The 20,692-nt window shown below is 36.6% G+C and overlaps 1 protein-coding gene across 16 annotated transcripts in view; it reads right to left on the reverse strand.

The window, feature by feature from the left end:
* ZBTB20 (zinc finger and BTB domain containing 20) overlaps positions 1 to 20,692 on the reverse strand; it is an 885,897-nt gene that overhangs the window by 670,648 nt on the left and 194,557 nt on the right. For 2 of the 16 annotated variants that reach the window (XM_027765669.1, XM_027765671.1), the window contains exons 1-2: positions 12,054 to 12,095; positions 10,447 to 10,529 (exon numbers count right to left, since the gene is read on the reverse strand). The exons of 13 other annotated variants lie outside the window; for them this stretch is intronic. The gene's annotated coding sequence lies outside the window, so the exon portion shown is untranslated. Of the gene's footprint in view, positions 1 to 10,446; positions 10,562 to 12,053; positions 12,096 to 20,692 lie in introns of those variants that run through there. One more of the 16 variants, XM_027765670.1, reaches the window with a different exon arrangement.

A 20,692-nucleotide genomic window follows, 5' to 3' on the forward strand; every position in this document is an offset into this window, starting at 1 on the left:
GGCACTCCCAGTGGGGGGATAGCCACTTCTGAGCCCTTCTCTTTTCTCCTCCTGGGAGTTTGGGCATATATGCACATATGCCCAGCATAAATTTCAAGCCAGCAGGTTCTGGACTCTAACTGCAGTTGGCCATGTGAAAATCCACCATGTTACCTGCTGGCCCATACAATTTAAATGCTGCCTAGAAGGTGAAATCACTATGGAGAAACAATCTGCAGACGAAAGGTCAATAGCTCAATGACAATTAAGTGTTTCCAAGTATTCTTTTGCTTCTAGAACTTGTCTTCCAAACTGAAATGAAGGTCCATTTCCTACGTCCTTTTCTAGTATGTACAACACTGCTGTAACTCCTTATTCTGCAACTGAAGTCCTTCTTTCCTAGCACCCATCAATCTAATACTAAATTCATTAGCAAAATGAAGTGAAAGTACACAACATACATTGCTATTAATGGACTTCCACTCATGTCACTCCCCACACAATGTACTAAAAATGGACTCATCTCTATTTGAGTGCCTCCACACAAATGTTTGTGCTTTTCAATACATGGCATTTCAGAAGTCAGAATTTCCTTAAAGCTGCAAAGACACTTTGTAAAACTCTCTTTTCAAAGAAAAATTTTAGAAATTTTGCCATCAGTTTATGTTGATTTTTTTTCACTCTTTGGTGGATCTTTTATTTAATAGGCAACTTTTAATAAAGTGAAGCCATATTTATGGACTAAAGAACTTATTTCATAATATTTTTAGAATCCAGAGATTTGAACTTTGTGTAACTTTGTGTGATGAAAATAAACAGTTCTTAATGCTTTATCCAACATCCTCATCTATAGAATATAGGATGGGTACAAGACATACAGTATTTCAAATAGAGACAAAATTGGTTGGTACCCTCCCATTGAAGCACAACATTTAGCCTTGAATAGGTATCATTTTCTTAGAGCACAATACAGTTTTTATCTGACATATTTAAAAAACATAGTTATATTTACCAAGTTCAAAATAACAGACATTTTAAAGAGCAGGAAAAATAGTCTGAATTCATAAATTATCCAGAAACTGTATCACTGTACTTATTTTTCACAGACAAACTTTCTCACTCCTAAGTAGGTAGGGATTAACCTATGTACCAAGATTTAAGAAGACTGGAAACTAAAATTCAAGTTCACCCTGAATTATTCATTTTTCTTCAAGAACCCCAAAAAGAACTGAACTGATTTTTCATCCCTCTAGTGAACTCCAATAATACTTGGTTAAAGATTGACAAGCAACCTTAAAGGAGCATTTTAAAACAGAAAATTACACAAGTTGGTAGGCTTACCTTCAAGCATGTTATTGGATACAGCATGAAGAAACCAAAAAACGGACATGAGGAAAGAGAGAAGTGGAAATGGACAGTATCGAAATGTAAGTTTAAGCGATAAAAAGAACCAACAAATGAGAGAAAAGATCTTTCATTTTACAAATGGAAGCAACACTCAAATGAGAAAACAAAGGCCACAGAGTAGAATGTCCAGATATATTGCATATTGCAAATATTCAGTAAAAACTTTCCAAAAAAAGAAAAGTATTAATTCTTATCTATAGAATATTGAATAAGGCAAATAAATAAATAAGAAGAAAATAAATGAAGCCCAACTTAAAAGAACAGCAACACCAATACCAAGTAGGGGTTTTTATTGTTGCTGTTGTATGCCAATGCTAAACTGGCTAGCAATAAGAAGGGAAATTCAGACATTAGTTTTCTAAATTACAAATGAAAACAATATATATGTATACACATATATACATTATACTCAGAAAACTACAAGGAGATTCCTATCTTTCACATATATATGATATTTTGTTAAAGTGCACATGCACTCACTCGAGAGACAGGAAGCGAGAAAGTGAGAAAGCACTCTCTGCAAGTGGCCATGCCTCAATCCCTTCTCCTCCATCCTTCTCTTGAGATTGTGGACATGCATGCACACACCCAGCATGAGTTTCATGATGCCAGGTCTGGAGGATTCAAACCGCAGTTGACTATGTGAGAGTCCAGAGCTTTAACCACTATGCCATCTGCTGACCCCCCCCTTCAAATATAACTTGAAAAGCAAAAATTAGGAAGTTGTAGACTCAAAATAATGGCAAATACAAAAGTCATTCTTAATAAGCTGATGAATTGCTCTCACCAAATTGGCACTGATCAAAAGTTAAAACTGTGCCCCAAATAAATAGCTAAGCTGTCCTTAAAATACCCATTGTCAAACAGTATCAAAAGACTAACAATGTGAGCAAAACATGAATAAAAAAAAAAAGGTTTAAAAGCAGGCTTCAGAACCAAAGATAAACAGTGGGAATAAGTGTAAAATTGGAAGATCTTTGAAAAGCTGATGTCTACTTGGAGAATTAAGCCCCTCACCTCTAAGTTTCTTATGGGGTTAAATAAAAATCTGTAGGGACCAGCAGATGGTGTAAAGGTTACAGCACTTAACTCCCACTTAGGTGACCACAGTTTGAGTGCCGGATCCAGTGGCTTAAAGCTAATGCCAGATGCGTGTGTGCGTGCATGCCCAAGATCCTGACAGGAAAGGGGGGGGGAAGGAATTGTGGCATGGCCATTGCCCCAGGAGGTGATTTCTTGTTTTTTGTCTCTCTGTCCCTCCAGCGAGCATATGAGTCCTAGAGCAAAAATCTCTCTCTAAAAATAATAATAACTTTTTAAAATGCGAGAAGAATACATAATGCATTCATCAAAAGTTTTTGATAAAGTTTCATAGCAAAAATTGTGCAAATGTGCCAGCCAGTGGTGAAGCAGTAACACAATGCCCTGAATGCTGGACCCAGATAAGAAGGCCCTGGGTTCATGTTCTAAGGCCTCACTGTCTATTTGATCAAGGAGAGCTGAAACTGGAGGTGAATCTCAGTGTGAAGATTTTGTTAAGGGTGCCTATTTATCTGTTTTTCCTTCTTTCTCTATTTATCTCTCATGGTAGAAATAAACTTAAAAACTGTGAAGAAATTCCAGGACCAGCAGTTAGCGTAATGGCTATGTCACTGAACTCCCATGTAGTTGACCACAGTTCGAGTCCCGGACCCAGTGGCTTAAACTCATGCTGGGCACCTGTGCATGTGTGCCCAGGATCCCAAGAAGAGAATGGAGAAGGAACTGCGGCATGACCATCCCCCCGGGAGATGATTTCTCTCCTTCTGTCTCTCTGTCTCTCTCTGTCTTTCGGGCAAGCGCACATGCCCTATAGTGAAAACTTTTCAAAAAAGGAAAAAAAAAACTGTAAAGAAATTCTGAGTAAACATAGAAATATATATTTCTATAAGCATGGAACTATGTTAGGTATAGAAAGCAAAATGTGAAATGTAGAAGTGGAAAGATGATTAATGCTTTCATAAACATCGAATATAGAATTTGAAGTGTCAAAAGCATAGCCTTTAGATTTTGCTATCCTCTTTGGGAAGTAAATTATCAAATCACAGCATTATGGATTCCAAAAAGGCTGAGATGGCTCCACATAAACTATAGGTTAAGGAACTCATGAGAGACTCAAGGGTGATTAATCATTCTAATGTTAAAGTTATTAACAACAGGAAGATTTTATAAGATTTATCCCTTAGAACACAAGTTACCACATGAGTTCACCTATGGACATGTGTGAAGTATTACATATCAGCAGTGATAAAGAACCCAAAGCTACATACTTAAATATAAACTTTAAAACATGTTCAGAAAAGGGAACCAGCAGTTGGCGTAATGGCTATGTCGCTGGACTCCCACATAGTCGACCGCGGTTTGTGTCCCGGACCCGGTGGCTTAAAACTCACGCCGGGCGCGTGTGCGTGCGTGCCCAAGATCCCGAGAGGAGAATGGAGGAGAAGGGATTGCGGCGTGACCATCCCCCCTGGGGGGTGATTTCTCGCTTTCTGTCTCTATGTCTCTCTCTGTCTGTGTGGCGAGCACACGCGCCCTACAGTGAAAATCTCTCCCAAAAAAAAAAAAAATGTTCATAAAAGGACCTTAAAAGAACTACAATAAATTCTCTGAAAACATCTCAATATGTTATGGCTAAAAAGATATCAAACATGGCTGGGTCAGTCGCTCAGCTGTAACTGCTCAAGTGACGCTGGCTCCATGCATTAGGTCGCAGGTTCCCTACTTGGCCACTGGGAATATGTGCCCATGATTCTGGCTGTCTGGGAAGGCCAGGGCATTGTGGCATGAGATCCTGTTGTGATTACTTCTTCCTTTCTCTCTCTTTCTCTCTTTCTCTCTTTCTGTCTCTCACTCACATGAAAGAAAGAAGCGCACGCACCCTATAGCAAAAACACCTCTCCAAAAAAAAAAAAAAAATTCTAAAATGCTATATATTAAAAGTACCTCAGACTGAACATAGAGGATCTCTAATATGTAATAGCTGGAAAGCAAGAAAAAGCTTGCAGAAGTAGTAAAGCAACCAAAAGGGTCAGAGTAGGAGAGTCAAGAAAGCACCATGGCCTGGAAAATAAGGGAGGAAAAGCATTTCAAAGTGCAGGTAGTGGTCTGTAATGTCAAATTCTCAATGAGATCTCAACAAGCTCTTTACTGGTGATATGATAGATGTCTCTGGAACAGACAGATGTGAAATAATGAGTGGACTGGTGAGAAAATGGAAATAGAGAGTATAAACATCTTTTTTTTTTTTTTTTTGGTGGGGCTTTTTCTCACTTTTTTTGGAGAGGCTTTTTCGCTATAGGGTGCACGCGCTCACCAGACAGAGACATAGAGACAGAAAGCAAGAAATCACCCCCCAGGGGGGATGGTCATGCCGCAATCCCTTCTCCTCCTTTCTCCTCTCGGGATCTTGGGCACACATGCACACACGCCCGGTGTGAGTTTATGCCACCGGGTCCAGGACACGAACCGCGGTCAACTACGTGGGAGTCCAGCGACATAGCCATTACACTAACTGCTGGTTCCCAACCTCTCTTTTGCCTTTTGCTAGAATATTCTTCCCTACTGCAAGGACTAGCAGATGGTTTAATGGTTACGTTGCTGGACTCCCATGTCGTCTCGGCAGCTTAAAACACACTAGGCACGTGTGCATGCATGACCAAAATCCTGAGAGGACAATGAGAATGGAGGAGAAAGGGACTGCAGCATGGCCATCCTCCTGGGGGTTATTTCTTCTTGTCTGTCTCTCTCTGTCTCTAGGGTGAGCACGCACTCCCTATAGCAAAAAACTTTCCAAAAAAAAAAAAAAAAAAGGAAGAAAAATGTTCTTCCCTCTGCAACAACATCCCCATTCCCTTTCATCTATCAGATTCCTACTAATCTTTCAATCTCCATTCAAGCATTACAGTTTCTTAGAAATTCTTCCTTGATCCCCAAAGTAGAATTCATGTTCCCACAGTAACATTTTTTTAGGCCTCTCTTCAGGTATTAACACTTTAAAATCCTAGCAACATATTGGTCTCTAGAAAGCGGACGCCCTGTATTTTGTATATCTCTGTGTATGGTTGCAATAAGTACTATTTTTAAGTCAAGGGAACCAGCAGTTGGCGTAATGGCTATGTCGCTGGACTCCCACATAGTCGACCGCGGTTTGTGTCCCGGACCCGGTGGCTTAAAACTCACGCCGGGCGCGTGTGCGTGCGTGCCCAAGATCCCGAGAGGAGAATGGAGGAGAAGGGATTGCGGCGTGACCATCCCCCCTGGGGGGTGATTTCTCGCTTTCTGTCTCTATGTCTCTCTCTGTCTGTCTGGCGAGCGCACGCGCCCTACAGTGAAAATCTCTCCAAAAAAAATACAGTGAAAATCTCTCCCAAAAAAAAAAAAAATGTTCATAAAAGGACCTTAAAAGAACTACAATAAATTCTCTGAAAACATCTCAATATGTTATGGCTAAAAAGATATCAAACATGGCTGGGTCAGTCGCTCAGCTGTAACTGCTCAAGTGACGCTGGCTCCATGCATTAGGTCGCAGGTTCCCTACTTGGCCACTGGGAATATGTGCCCATGATTCTGGCTGTCTGGGAAGGCCAGGGCATTGTGGCATGAGATCCTGTTGTGATTACTTCTTCCTTTCTCTCTCTTTCTCTCTTTCTCTCTTTCTGTCTCTCACTCACATGAAAGAAAGAAGCGCACGCACCCTATAGCAAAAACACCTCTCCAAAAAAAAAAAAAAAATTCTAAAATGCTATATATTAAAAGTACCTCAGACTGAACATAGAGGATCTCTAATATGTAATAGCTGGAAAGCAAGAAAAAGCTTGCAGAAGTAGTAAAGCAACCAAAAGGGTCAGAGTAGGAGAGTCAAGAAAGCACCATGGCCTGGAAAATAAGGGAGGAAAAGCATTTCAAAGTGCAGGTAGTGGTCTGTAATGTCAAATTCTCAATGAGATCTCAACAAGCTCTTTACTGGTGATATGATAGATGTCTCTGGAACAGACAGATGTGAAATAATGAGTGGACTGGTGAGAAAATGGAAATAGAGAGTATAAACATCTTTTTTTTTTTTTTTTGGAGAGGCTTTTTCGCTATAGGGTGCACGCGGTCACCAAGAGACATAGAGACAGAAAGCAAGAAATCACCCCCCAGGGGGGATGGTCATGCCGCAATCCCTTCTCCTCCTTTCTCCTCTCGGGATCTTGGGCACACATGCACACACGCCCGGTGTGAGTTTATGCCACCGGGTCCAGGACACGAACCGCGGTCAACTACGTGGGAGTCCAGCGACATAGCCATTACACTAACTGCTGGTTCCCAACCTCTCTTTTGCCTTTTGCTAGAATATTCTTCCCTACTGCAAGGACTAGCAGATGGTTTAATGGTTACGTTGCTGGACTCCCATGTCGTCTCGGCAGCTTAAAACACACTAGGCACGTGTGCATGCATGACCAAAATCCTGAGAGGACAATGAGAATGGAGGAGAAAGGGACTGCAGCATGGCCATCCTCCTGGGGGTTATTTCTTCTTGTCTGTCTCTCTCTGTCTCTAGGGTGAGCACGCACTCCCTATAGCAAAAAACTTTCCAAAAAAAAAAAAAAAAAAGGAAGAAAAATGTTCTTCCCTCTGCAACAACATCCCCATTCCCTTTCATCTATCAGATTCCTACTAATCTTTCAATCTCCATTCAAGCATTACAGTTTCTTAGAAATTCTTCCTTGATCCCCAAAGTAGAATTCATGTTCCCACAGTAACATTTTTTTAGGCCTCTCTTCAGGTATTAACACTTTAAAATCCTAGCAACATATTGGTCTCTAGAAAGCGGACGCCCTGTATTTTGTATATCTCTGTGTATGGTTGCAATAAGTACTATTTTTAAGTCAATGTATTTTTTACCAAAGACACGATAAAAGGCAAAGTATAACTAGCTTTAGAGTAGGTCATAAGTGAGATATACAGAGTTGTTTACTAGAGAAAATAAGTGATTTGTGAGTCACAGACACTTTTATGTCCTTGAACATCTTATATATCTAAAAATTAAGATGAATCACTTTTTGTTGTAAGGGAAGTGCACTGAATTACATTTTAGTCTGGTGCCTCTCGACCCAGCTTGTCTCTCCTATTGGACAAGAATCACCTAAAAAATTACCCTGAATATCTGTGATATCCAAAGTTCTAAAGAAGATACAAAGTTCTAAATGATACAGTCCCTGTTACCATAGTTTGTAATCTGGTAAAGGGATTAAACCATGTGGAAATATATACTGCTTTGAATAACCATCTAGTACTATTTGAACAATTCCTGCCTTTATAAGTAGCAAAAAAAGCACATGAAGTGAACTTGTCTTAAAAGAAAAAAATAGTTTGATTTCCTGAAGAGGGGAAGACATAAGGTTCAAAGTTAAGGAATCTCCTCTACAATGATCTTGTCTCCAATTTTAAATAGGTTTTAAGTGTCCACCTATCTAGAGCTAGAAGAATGGCCACAGGTAAAATCACTTTGTCTTATCTTTCTAATAACATTCCATTAAAAATGTATAATAGAAAACATTAGAAATTAAAAACAAACAGGCAAGCAAATAAATAATTTAAAAAAGAAATTCAGTGTAAGTATTTCAAGGTACAAAAGATTTTGTCCTTTCCTACTGCTCTGCAGGATAGACAGATGATTACAAGTATTTTAATGTTTTTTTGTGAGTCCCTCAGAAAAATGTGGCTTGCTTTTTACATGTGTTTTTAAATCTCAAACTTGGCAGTCTTTTTTTCTCTTAGGGGTGCATACATTATTCAGTGGTTTTATTAATTTGTTTACTGTACCCACAAATTTCTGTTAACATAAAATTTAGGACAATGTAACGAGGTATAGAAAAATTCTGCAACAATAAAAACTATATTGGTAGCAGGTGGTGTGATGGTTAAGGTGCTGGACTCCCTCACATTCTAAAGCAATTCGAGTCTGCAACCTGTTGGCTCACTTTCTCACTTTCTCTCTCTCTCTTAGTCTCTCTCTCTCTCTATCTCTGGGGACTTCACATGCCCTATAGCAAATTTTTAAAAATAATAACAAATATAATAAAGCAAATAATTCATAAAAAAAAACTTCTACTGGTACTTAAAAATCTTAAAAGCAGCTATCAGTTGGCCAAACTGTTTTCTAGTATATTTTCTTCTTAGACAAGAATCTATTTTAACCATTATCACCTTGTGAGAGTTGATTTTAAATTAACCACAAGTTATATATATATATAAACTCAAACCACGGTCGGCTACCTGGGAGTTCAGTGACATAGCTGGTCCCCAAAAGTGATAATTTTGATCTCTACTATCTCTACTTGAAGAATCACTGTTCTTGGGACCAGCAGTTAGCGTAATGGCTATGTCGCTGGACTCCCATGTAGCTGACCGTGGTTTGAGTCCTGGACCCGGTGGCTTAAACTCATGCCAGGCGCGTGTGTGTGTGTGCCCAAGATCCCGAGGAGAATGGACAAGAAGGGATTGCAGGGTGGCCATCCCCCCTGGTAGGTGATTTCTCATTTTCTATCTCTCTGTCTCTCTCTGTCTTTCCAGCAAGCGCACGTGCCCTATAGCAAAATCCTCTAAAAAAGAATCACTGTTCTTCCAACTCAGGCAACTGATGTGCTGCAACTGTAATGACTTACCTATTTTCTTTTCAACCGTATTACTTTTATTATTTGGACTTAAAATTTTATCCCAAGCTGCAGACAAAACAAATATATGATAACTGGTCAGTCTCTAAAAATACAGGCCCAGTGGTTTTAAGAGATCGGAATTACCCATAATCGTACTTTTTTCATCATAATTCCCACTCAGATCTTTCGGAAGAGGCCTCAAAAGAACCTAGAGCTGTCCTCTTTTAGAACATAAAATAAAAGGCATCTGGTCTGCAGTCGGACTGTAGACCTTGCAAGACTTTTGCAGTTTAGTTTAATCAGAGCTTTCCCAGAATTCTAAAAAGGATTGTTCATCTTTGGAAAAATATATGTGAACCATACAGCTAGCTAGTTCTGTAGGCCAAAGGAAAAACAATTATCTTAAGAGATTTTATTTTATTTTAATTTTTTAGAGGTGTCTTATGAAGTAATTGTTTGACATGATAAAACAAGATTAGGACGACAAGTCTCCTTAGAAGTGTTGGATCACTCTAATTGTTCTAATTGATGAATCTTCCTCAAGGAAAAAAGTGGGCTCCATTTCTGTTTTTAAAAATCCAGAGTGTCTGTAATAGTGCAACTAATGACAACCTTCCCGTTGTTCTCACTTAAGAGGAAACCCTATAATAAGAGCTTCCCAAAATGTCAAATAATACTTGTCTCATAACAGGGCTTCTTTGTTCATTCACCATGTCTCTTTTGATATGCACAGATAATAAAAGTTCATGTAAAACTAAAGGTAATATAGAGCAGAAGCCAACACTAATTCTGTATAAATATGTCTGATTAATAAGAATGCCATTGTTATGGTTATTTCATAACGTCACAATTGTTACTAGAATAGAGGATAGAAGTACTCTTACTCTCACTGCTTCTGTTCATCCTTTGTAATCCAACCAGTTTGCAGATTTGTGCTCAATGAAGGATAGACTTTTTTGTCCATTAATTATTTCTGTTGCATTAGTTCATCTCATAAACTATAAAACTAAGATTTAAATTCAGGAAAAAAATTAGGGGATTCATTCTAAAATTGAATCCACATCCTCCACAGAAAAATACATAAATAAATACATGGCCCTAGCTGTAGTGTCCCGTCCAGCTAAAATGCTATGCTCCATAGGCTTGGATCACATGGGATGCCCTAGTGCTGGTTCAACCAAAAAGGCCAGGTGTGGTGACAGTGTTTGTAATCCTAGCAATTTAGAAAACTGCAGCAGAAGCTTGAGACAGTCCTGGGCAACATATTACCACTCTATCTAAAAGAGCTGGGTGTGGTGTTACGTATCTGTAGTCCCAGATGAGTGGTGGAGGCAAGAGAATTGCAACAGCAAGATCCTGTTTTAAAATACATACTTACATACATACATACTCTTGGCTTACTTTCTAGGCTGTCCTGTTCCACATGCACAACTGTTATGTTACTCTGGTGCTTATGAGCACCTGAAAGAGAAAATTTAGCGTGATAGCATGAAGACCCAGATAGGAGCAAGGATATTAAACCTAATCTATGGTTTTACTAATACAAATAAATACAATTCAAAAGAAAAACTGGATGTAGGATTTCAGTTAAAAAAAAATGGAATTCCACCACGATGAAGTAGTAGGAAAGTCTGGATGTAAGTACACGGTGCTTTATTAGGATGGAAATAGACAACAATACATAACAGCCTACATTCATGGCATATAGACAGCCGGATAGATTTTGAAAAAAAAAAAAATTGATGGCTGGTAGATAAGTTTATATTGTCATTACTTTGCCTTTCTCTTCAAATTCTTATCTCTCAGATCCTGGCCTCCCCCCATGGGGCAGCAGTATAATATAAAATCTTAACAGTTGATCTTAAATTTAGCTGACATTTTTATATCCTTCACAACATACTCTAGATTGCACCCAAGAAGGAGATTATTAAATAGTAGCAGGAGACCAGTTACCACACCATTTTGACTAAACAAAAAACAGCACTGTGCCTTCTTGCTGACAAACCAAACCACATTTGTACAATCATTATAATCAATTTCATAAACAAAGGGATATTAATGACTAGTAGGAAAAAAGGAAAAGAAATTCTAATTCTCCAAGTACCTTCATCCTCTCTCAAACTCCACAGTAGCTTAAGAAAGTAGAGGAAGCTAGGGATGGGAAAGAATGTACTCAGCTGAGCTGGGATGTCCAGTGATGTAGGTGCTGTTGTCAGAAAGCAAGGATACTTTTCTTTAGTTATTTTAGCTTTTTTTTTTTTTGTAGTAATTACCCAGAGTTCCAATTTTTCTTAGGCTGACATCACTCACAGTTCACTTTTTCTTTTCCTTTTTATAAGATGCATTTACATATTTTCAGTCTCCCAGTCCCTCCTATGTTTTATTTATGAATATAGCCCTTCTTGATGGTAACTTTAATGTGAAAGAGGTAGTAATTAATGTCCCAGTCTGCTAGGCTAATCCCTTTCCACACTCTCTACAGAGAAGTTTAAGGTAAGTAACAGTTTACAGTCAATATTAGGTTTAATTATGCTTAATGAGAGTTAGTGTCTCTGTTTACTAACTGCATTTAGGTGTGTGGATCCTAGATGAGTTTTCCCTTGGCCTCATTCTGATTTGTTAATAGTGCCGCTGTGTACTGTATACTCAGTGCTTAAATCTATAAAGCTGCTTCTGGAGAACAAAGCAAGTAAGCACCTGTTTCAGCTGAGACACCATTAATCGAGTGAGTGCAGTCTTAACACAATCGAATCTTTCTTTGGGAAGGGAGCTATTATTTTATAATGCTTTCCAAACAGATCCATTTAAGAGGCTAATTATTGCCTAAATTCCAAATCCTGCGTAAGTCTATACATATGAAAATCTGTTTCAAACTAAATACTTTTATCAATGGATGGATATTATAAAAGTATAGCATATCATACACTTCTAAGACCTTCCATATTAATCTTTCTTTTCTAAATGCCAGAGGGCACACGTACTCACCAGAGACAGAGAGACAGGGTAGGAGGGAGGAAGCACTCCCGGGTAGGCATGGTCTCACTGCAGTTCCTTCTCCGTTCCTCCATCCTGTCAGAGATTGAGAGATGCACACAAGCCTGGTGTATTTTTCAAGCTGTCAGACCTGGGATTTGAACTGTCATGGGCCATGGGGATCCAGCTCCCTTAGCCAATAAGCTATAGAGCTAGCCCTAGTCCTGTGTTAATCCTTCAATGCTATCTTTTCATGTACTAAGACCTAAAACTACTTTGATAAGTCACTGATTTAGTCCTTTTTGTTGGCCTACAAAATGTCTTTCATTTTGAAATTGTTTTCAACGCATCGCAGAGTACAGGACAAAAGTGTTGTTTCTTTACTGCAGCTATAAAAACAAGCACCAAACAAATATCCAGACCTAAAAGAAATCAAGTTGTGAGTCAAGGGAAATTTGGCATACATGTTTTTAAAGAACCCCTTCTTGCTATGATTTTGTTGAGTATATATTTTGTGTACAATTGGTAAACATAGTTTCTCTAAGTCCACTCACAGGCTAATAAATTCAGCAAACATTTATTGAGTACCTGGTCTGAGCTAAGCATAAAATGAAGAAGACCTTCTCCCTTCCCTCAAGAAACTTACCATCTAGAATGGAGACAGGCATAAGTAAAAACTATTATATATCATAATATGGTAAGTGTTACTCTCATGTGATTAAATATTAAGGACACACTGAAAAAACAAAAGATGTGTTGATTCTGTATTAGAAAATAAGGTTATCACTACTAAAATAGCACTTTTTTTTTTCCTGGGCTATATGAAGGTGATAGTAGACTGAGAGACCTGTAAGAGCAAAAACACAAAGCATGGAAACATAGAATGTGTTCAAAACACAGCAAATACGTGCACACACCCTATAGCAAAAATATCTCTGAAATAAATTTAAGAATAAATAAAAAATAAAACAAATTTTTCTAAATCTGATGTCTCAAAAACTATGTTCAAATTTCAAAGCTCCTGTAATGTATTTGTAAGTTCTCAAATTTAGATAAAAGAATTACTTGTGCTATGAGAAATAAATTTCTAAGATGTGTCTATCTAAACAATTGAAAATAACATATAAATGAAAGCCAACAAGTTGGAGTCATACTCTAAGAGATTCTGGGATATCTGGTAAAAAATTGTGGGACCAGCAGTTAGTTGGCATAATGGCTATGTCACTAGGCTCCCATGTAGTCAACCGAAGTTCGAGTCCCAGACCTGGTGGCTTAAACTCATGCATGTGTGTGCATGCACAAGATCCTGAGAGGAGAATGGAGAAGAAATTGTGGTGTGGTCATCCCTCCTGGGGGTGATTTCTCATTTTCTGTCTCTTTGTCTCTTTCTTTCTGGAGAGTGTGCATGCCCTATAACAAAAAAACCTATCCTCCCCCCAAAAAAATTGGTAAAAATATTTTTTCTCATAATTAATTTCAGAAATCATGTCTCTTAAAAATTATACCTTTAATGTATTGTATATTTTTTGCTTTTTTAAAATTAATTTAATTGAAAAGTAAAAAATGTATATATTTATGGTGTACGACACAATGTTTTAACGTATATAACCTGACCTTATTTTTTTGTGGCAATAAGACTTAAAATCTAGGTTCTTCCAATTTTGAAACAGACAGTATATTGTTATTAATGATATTTATTAGGATGTACAATACATCTCTTGGACTCAGTCCTTCATTTGAAATTATATGCATGTTGACTAATATCTCTGCAGTCACCACATCCTCCAGCCTCTGATACCTGTCATTCTACTCTCTGTTTCTATGAGTTTAACTTTATTAGATTCCAAATATAATTAAGATCATGCAGTATGTTTTTCTGTGCCTGGATTATTTCACTCAATATGATATCCTCCAGGATTGCTCATGTTGTCACAAATAACAGAATTTCTTTAACTTTTAAGGCTGAATGGTATTTATTATGTGTGTGTATATATATATATATTTTTCTTTATCTGTTCATCTGTTGGACACTTACACCGTTTCCATACCTTGGCTATTGTATCACTGCAGTGAATATGGGAGTGCAGATGGCTCTTCTACATACCACTTCCAAATATACATATGTATGAGGTATACATATGCATATACACACATATATTTTTATAAATTTATTCATTTCTCTCTTCCATGAGCAAAAGAGATGGGGGTGGGGAGGAAAGAGAGAAAAACAGTGAGACAGGTACCCCTCAATACAGTGTTCATGCCATGAACCACTAGCAGCTCCAGCCAGCACTAGATCATGTGCACATATACACCAATCATATTTGGGAAGGTCTCCAAACCTGAAACTGAACACTCTCATGTGGGTCAACCTTGTAGAGCATTGCAACAGTGTGATACCATTGTTGGGATCTGGCAATTGTATTTTTAATTTCTTGAGGATCATACTATTCTGTGCTATTTTTCCTAATGACCACACCAATTTATATTCCACCAACTGTGTATAAGGATTCCCTCTTCTCCACAACCTCACCAAGACTTGTTATCTTTCCTCTTTTGATATCACCCATTCTAACAGGTATGAGGTAATACCTCATTGTTTTAATTTGCATTCTTTGATTTGTGACAACATTTTTTTCCCCATATATCTGTTCATCATCTGTATGTCTCCTTTTGGAAAATGTCTGTTCAGGTTCTTTGCTCATATTTCAGTTAGTTTGTTTCTTTATTATTAAGTTGCCTGAATTCCTTATATATTTTGGATAATAATACCACGTAAGATATGTATGTGCAAATACTGGGTCATCAGAAAAGTCATGATGTATTTTTCCATTTTTCTAAATAAAACTGCATCATGACTTTTTCAATGACCCAATTCTCCTATGCCTCAGATTCTCTCTTCACTCCTTTTTTACTTTTCTTAAAAAATAAAAAAGGATGTAAACATTTACTTAAAACTCATAAACTAATGAGTTTAGAATGAAAATATACCCTAAAGTATACATGTGGACTTCAAAAAGTTTGTGAAAAGTGGAATAAAAACACAAGTTTACTTTGTTGCATGACATTTTGAAATCCATGCAGAAGTTTTTCATAATATTCATTAGCCCATGAACTTTTTGAAGATCCTTCATCTACTTAATCAGACAAGGACTTTTACTGCTTCAATCCTGTTTTAAAATGATTATAGAAACAATAAACACATGGCCTCTGATAAATATTTGCCTCTTTTTTGAAATATCAACGACCCTTTTGTAATAGTATACTGATTTCTGTTATGAAATAATCTCTTTGTCTTTTTGTTGTTGTTGTTGAGTTTTGCTATAGTGTGTGTGAACAAACCAGAGACAGAGACAGAGAGAGGGAACATGAGAAACTACCTCCTGGGGAGGATGGCCATGAGTCAGTCCCTTCTCCTTCATTCTCCTCTTTGGATTTTGGGCAGTCATGCACACATGCCCAGCATGGAGTTTCAAGCCGCCAGGTCTGGGACTAGAACTGTGATCTACCATGTGGGAGTTCAGTGCCTTAACCACTATGCTATCTGCTGGCCTCAATCTCTTTCACTTATGGTATACTCTTAGTGAGATGATAACTCCAGGTACAAAGGTAGACATGGGGAGATTAGGTATATAAAAATACTCAACAGGAAAAAGAAAAAACACATGAGGTGATAAAAATGAAATAAATTTATCACAAAGAAGAAAATCACTTAAAGAGGCTTTGAAGTTTTTGAAAATGGTGAACATTGTTCCAATTTAAACAAACTTAGTTATTAATCACTTTCTATATGCCAGGCATTGAATTTAAGAATTTATTAAGAATATTTCCGATCCTCACTGTCAGAGACAGTTAAAATATTTTTGCATTTTCATTTACAGGTGAGTAGACTTAGACTTAAAATAATGTAACTTGTTCCACTTCATGGTGAGTAGATGAGTCAAGACTGAAAGTCAGTTCCATTGGGTCATCAGAAAAGTCATGACACATCTTTGCATAGGAAAACAGGTCATGACTTTTTCGACAACCCAATAACTCCAAATATAATGCTATTTTCAGTACAGGGAGTATAAAACATACAAACCAAATAAAGAAAAATTCATATAACTATCAACAGTACACTTCAAAATTATGTCAGTTTATAATGACAGAAACCACTTGAAGCTATAGAGTTAATTACAATAGCAATATATTCTGATGCTAAAATAATTATATTTCTATAGAGTTAAACTTTTAAAAATATTCACACAGTACACTCAAATACACTGAAAGAAAGCTGTTTTTCAAGAGAAAAATTTTAGCAATAATACTATTCATCCCATAGGAAACATGTTTGTTTCCTTAAAAGTTCTTTGTTTCAATGCTATTACCTAAATTATTAAATGTTTGTATGAAATGTATTATGCTAGTTTTAGCCTCAAGAATGATTTGAACAAAACTAAGTAAGCCATTTCTAAAATAAGTGAAATATGAAGGGGTTGTTGCTATGCACCTTGAAGGAAATTATTCAGATTTTCTAAGTATTCATCTCTCCATACCATTTTAGATTTAATTCTGTCAACTTAGCAACAAAAAGTGTACTTTACCACAAAATGAGAAAAATTTGCTTTGAAGTGAAGAAATCATCTAAATATTATTAGATTTTTATTAAGAAAGCAACAGAAAACTATGTGCTCTATTTTCAGCTATATGTATAACTTCTTTTTACCCAGTAAAAAAATAAACTAAATTCCTCAATTTCAAATGCTTATGACATCAGCAAAGTGCTCACACATCTGGGTATCTGTCTGTGCTTACCTAAACTGACCTTTCTGCTATGTACTTTCCATCTCAGTACCTTCAGCTGTGCACATTTGCAAAAATCATGTGAACAGCTTACATTCTCCTACACCATGCTACTTCAAATGGTCTTCAGAACTTTCAAATTACTGTCAGAAACTGGGCATCTCTAGGCACCTACGTTTATATCCCTGCTCAAGAAAAAGAAACAAAAAAAGTCTGGATTCAAATGGTAATAAAGTCTCTTTCACTCTTATAAACACATTTAAATAGTTGATCTCATTCTGATACCAGAGTTACATAAAACAAGGATAATCTTAATGTTAACTTACAGCTTACTATCTAAAAATCTCTACAGGTAAATATGACTTAATATCAACAAATATATTTGAATATAATATGTATATGTATATAATCCATTATATTTGAATATACATATTATACATACACATATACAGAAACTATATACATGTGCATATAAAATAAACAAAACATCTTCCAAAAGTACATGGTTACAAGATAAAATAAATGAGATTAAAAATGAAAAAGAAACAGAATGGGGAGAAGAACTATTTAAATAGGCATATACATAAAGACAGTTAAGTAGGCGAGAGAAGGAATTAGCTTTTTTTTTCTGACTTAAGTTAACCTTATTATAACTACTATTAGAATATGTTTATTTCACTAAACAAATATTTACTTGTTCCTCATCTAGCCAATGCAGCAAATACTACATAACCAAATATCTTGTATCATAAGCCATGTAGTCTGTTGGAGGAAAATATAACAATATAATCTTATTTATGTGTGTGTGACACACACACACACACACACACACATGTACATTTCTGCCTGAAAGTTAAAGGGAAAATACTTAAATTATTTTCATAACACAAATTCCAACTGAAATAAAATGTCCTTTAAAAACTGTAATTAATGACTATTTTGTCAAACTGTGAACCAAAGGGTCAAAACTTATAATTCACAGTTTGAGAGGTCATAGCTCAAATTATAACTTTATAAAACTGATTATTTTCGAGTAATTTGACAAATCCATCTAATATACACTGGATGCATATAAAATACTTTGAGAGTAAAAGGAATGAATGTCCAAGTGGACAGCTGATGGAGGAAATGGCCTTTTACTGAGCAAGGCTGAAGTCCAGCATAATGACTTGGAATGCCTTTGAATGAGCATGTAGGCTGGAAGGCCAAACAGTATACACATCCAAAATAGAGCATAATGAACAATCTGATCAAAAGACAAAAATATTCCACACACATGTCCAATGAGGCAAATATATATATTTGCATCACTGCTCTTTCTTCACCATTACTGCAACTAATTCACTAATAAACTCTAGGCTCTTGATAAACATCTTCAAAAGAAATGACCCATAATTCAAAAAATATAGAAATTCCAATGATGCTGCAATCTGATATTTGAAAATACTAGGACTCACCTTAGAAGCAAATATTACTTTATCTATGTCCATCTAAACCCCACCTGCTTCTTAAAACATAATCTGAAATAAATAGACCTCTCTAGAATATTTTGTAACCTAGAAGTAACCCAGTATTGAGAAGTCACACCATTCAAGATCATTCTTCCAGTGTAGACAAAACTATCCCATGCCAGAATTAAGAAGGTCAGCATAGTCACTTAATTGTATATCTCTGTCTATAATGTTTATTTGTGTATTTATTCTGTTTCCTTATTAAGTTATAAACTCTTCATGGATACAACTATATCGTCTTTGTTTAACAGTTTTACCTAACACCTATACACTTTTTAATACAGAAATGACAATAAATATCTGCTGGATAATAGAAAGGAGATATGGAGGGAGGAGAGGCAGGTGGAGGCCTAAAACTACTAGTCCCATCTATAATTACGGGTGCAATTGTGGAGAAAAACAAATTTTAAAATGTGTACAATCTACTTAATAATTTACCTATGCAACAATTCTTTGATCCATTATATCTATTCTAAAAACCCAAAACAAAACAGCTTCCAAAAGTACATAGTAGGTGAGAGGATTTTTTTTTCTGACTTAAGTTAACCTTATTATAGGTATTACTGGAATATGCTTATTATCACTAAATAAAGATTTACTTCTTCCTCATCTAGTCAATGCACCAAAGACTACATAACCAAGTATCTTACAACACAAGCCATGTAGTTATTGGAGGAAAAAATTTAATTACAATAAAATTAATAAGCCTGTTAAAATTGTAAAAACACAGCTTTATGTGATAGGAAAAAGCAACATTCTTTTCTGAACCGGTGAAACTGCCTGAAGAGTAATTGCTTTACTGTGCCATGTTCCAGAACTTTTCTGATACAGTTAGACAGTCTTGGTTCTTGATGTACCATATAAGGTCTCAAATGCTACTAGTACAAATGAGATCTGCACATGTAAATCACAATTTCGTAAAAAACACGTGGAAAAACATTATTTTTCTTAAAAGTGAAAGCTTAACTCTCATTCCACTTAGTATGGTAAATGTTCCTGTCATTCTATTGGGCCAGCCCACACATACACAACTCTTGATAGATCCTGGGCTCGACCATCTGGCCCTTTATTTCCTTAATTCTTTCCTAATACCAATAAGTGTACTCGTAACACTTCCTTGATCACTGGTAAATATAGAGCCATCATACAATGAAGATTTTCCCTAATTCTGAAAGTCACTCATTAGTTGCGGGAAGGGGTTAGAAAGTATTAGAAAGATATGTTCAGCAGTACTATAATAAATAACATAATTCCACAAAGGAAAACATGTTAGTTTACTTCCCACTTCATTAGAGAAATAAAAAACATCTTTTCATCACTAAAGGATACAAGAAGAGACCTGGATACTTAGAGTAATGGTAGATAGAAAGGAAGAATAAATGCAGTACAGAAGCAAGAAACACAGATACCTATATATCTTTGACAATGTTCATACCTTTTCTTGATAGCTGTTGATTATTCTATTTATCAGTATGTTTCTTGAGCATACACAGTTTATTCGATTAATCAACATGAAATTACGATGAAAACACTAAATTAAATAATTTCTATTTTCATTTTTTTTTTCTTTTTTGGAGATTTTTTTTTTGCTATAGGGCACGTGCGCTCGCCAGACAGACAGAGAGAGACATAGAGACAGAAAGCGAGAAATCACCCCCCAGGGGGGATGGTCACACCGCAATCCCTTCTCCTCCATTCTCTTCTCGGGATCTTGGGCACGCACGCACAAGCGCCCGGCATGAGTTCTAAGCCACCGGGTCCTGGACGCAAACCGCGGTCGACTACGTGGGAGTCCAGCAACATAGCCATTACGCTAACTGCTGGTTCCCAATAATTTCTATTTTCAAAAACAGATCATTCTACTAGCACTGAAGTTATACATTAGGCAACTGTGGTAGCTACACTACTTTGTTCAAGGTCCATCAGTACAGTCTCAATTACTTGAGTTTGCAGAATTAAATATAGACTTACAAGAGAGAAGGCAGTTTTCAAAGGTGCTAAAAGTCATTTGGAGAGAAAATAGGGTTCAGTGATAAGAACTGAAACCAGGAATTTATGTATTTTAAATCCATTATAAGAGATATTTATTTTTACTTTTTCTATTAGATGAGAGACAGTCTAACACTATTTTTTCGTAAGAATTAGAGTCTTCAAAGAACATCAGTTGATTGTTATGTGTGTTAATTCAAGCATCAAGTTTAAAATATAACTCAACTCTGAAACTAAAGATTTTGTGTAAGGTTGAGTCAGTTGCCCTCATTTCTGGGAACAAACAAAGTCACACCACGCAGAAGACTCTAAGAGACTATTTTGGGTTTCAGTCTTTCTGCTTTGTGCATAGACATTTTAGGGAAA

The sequence above is a fragment of the Tupaia chinensis genome, unplaced genomic scaffold (genome assembly GCF_000334495.1).
Source record: "Tupaia chinensis unplaced genomic scaffold, TupChi_1.0 Scaffold139218_1, whole genome shotgun sequence".
NCBI lineage: Eukaryota > Metazoa > Chordata > Mammalia > Scandentia > Tupaiidae > Tupaia > Tupaia belangeri.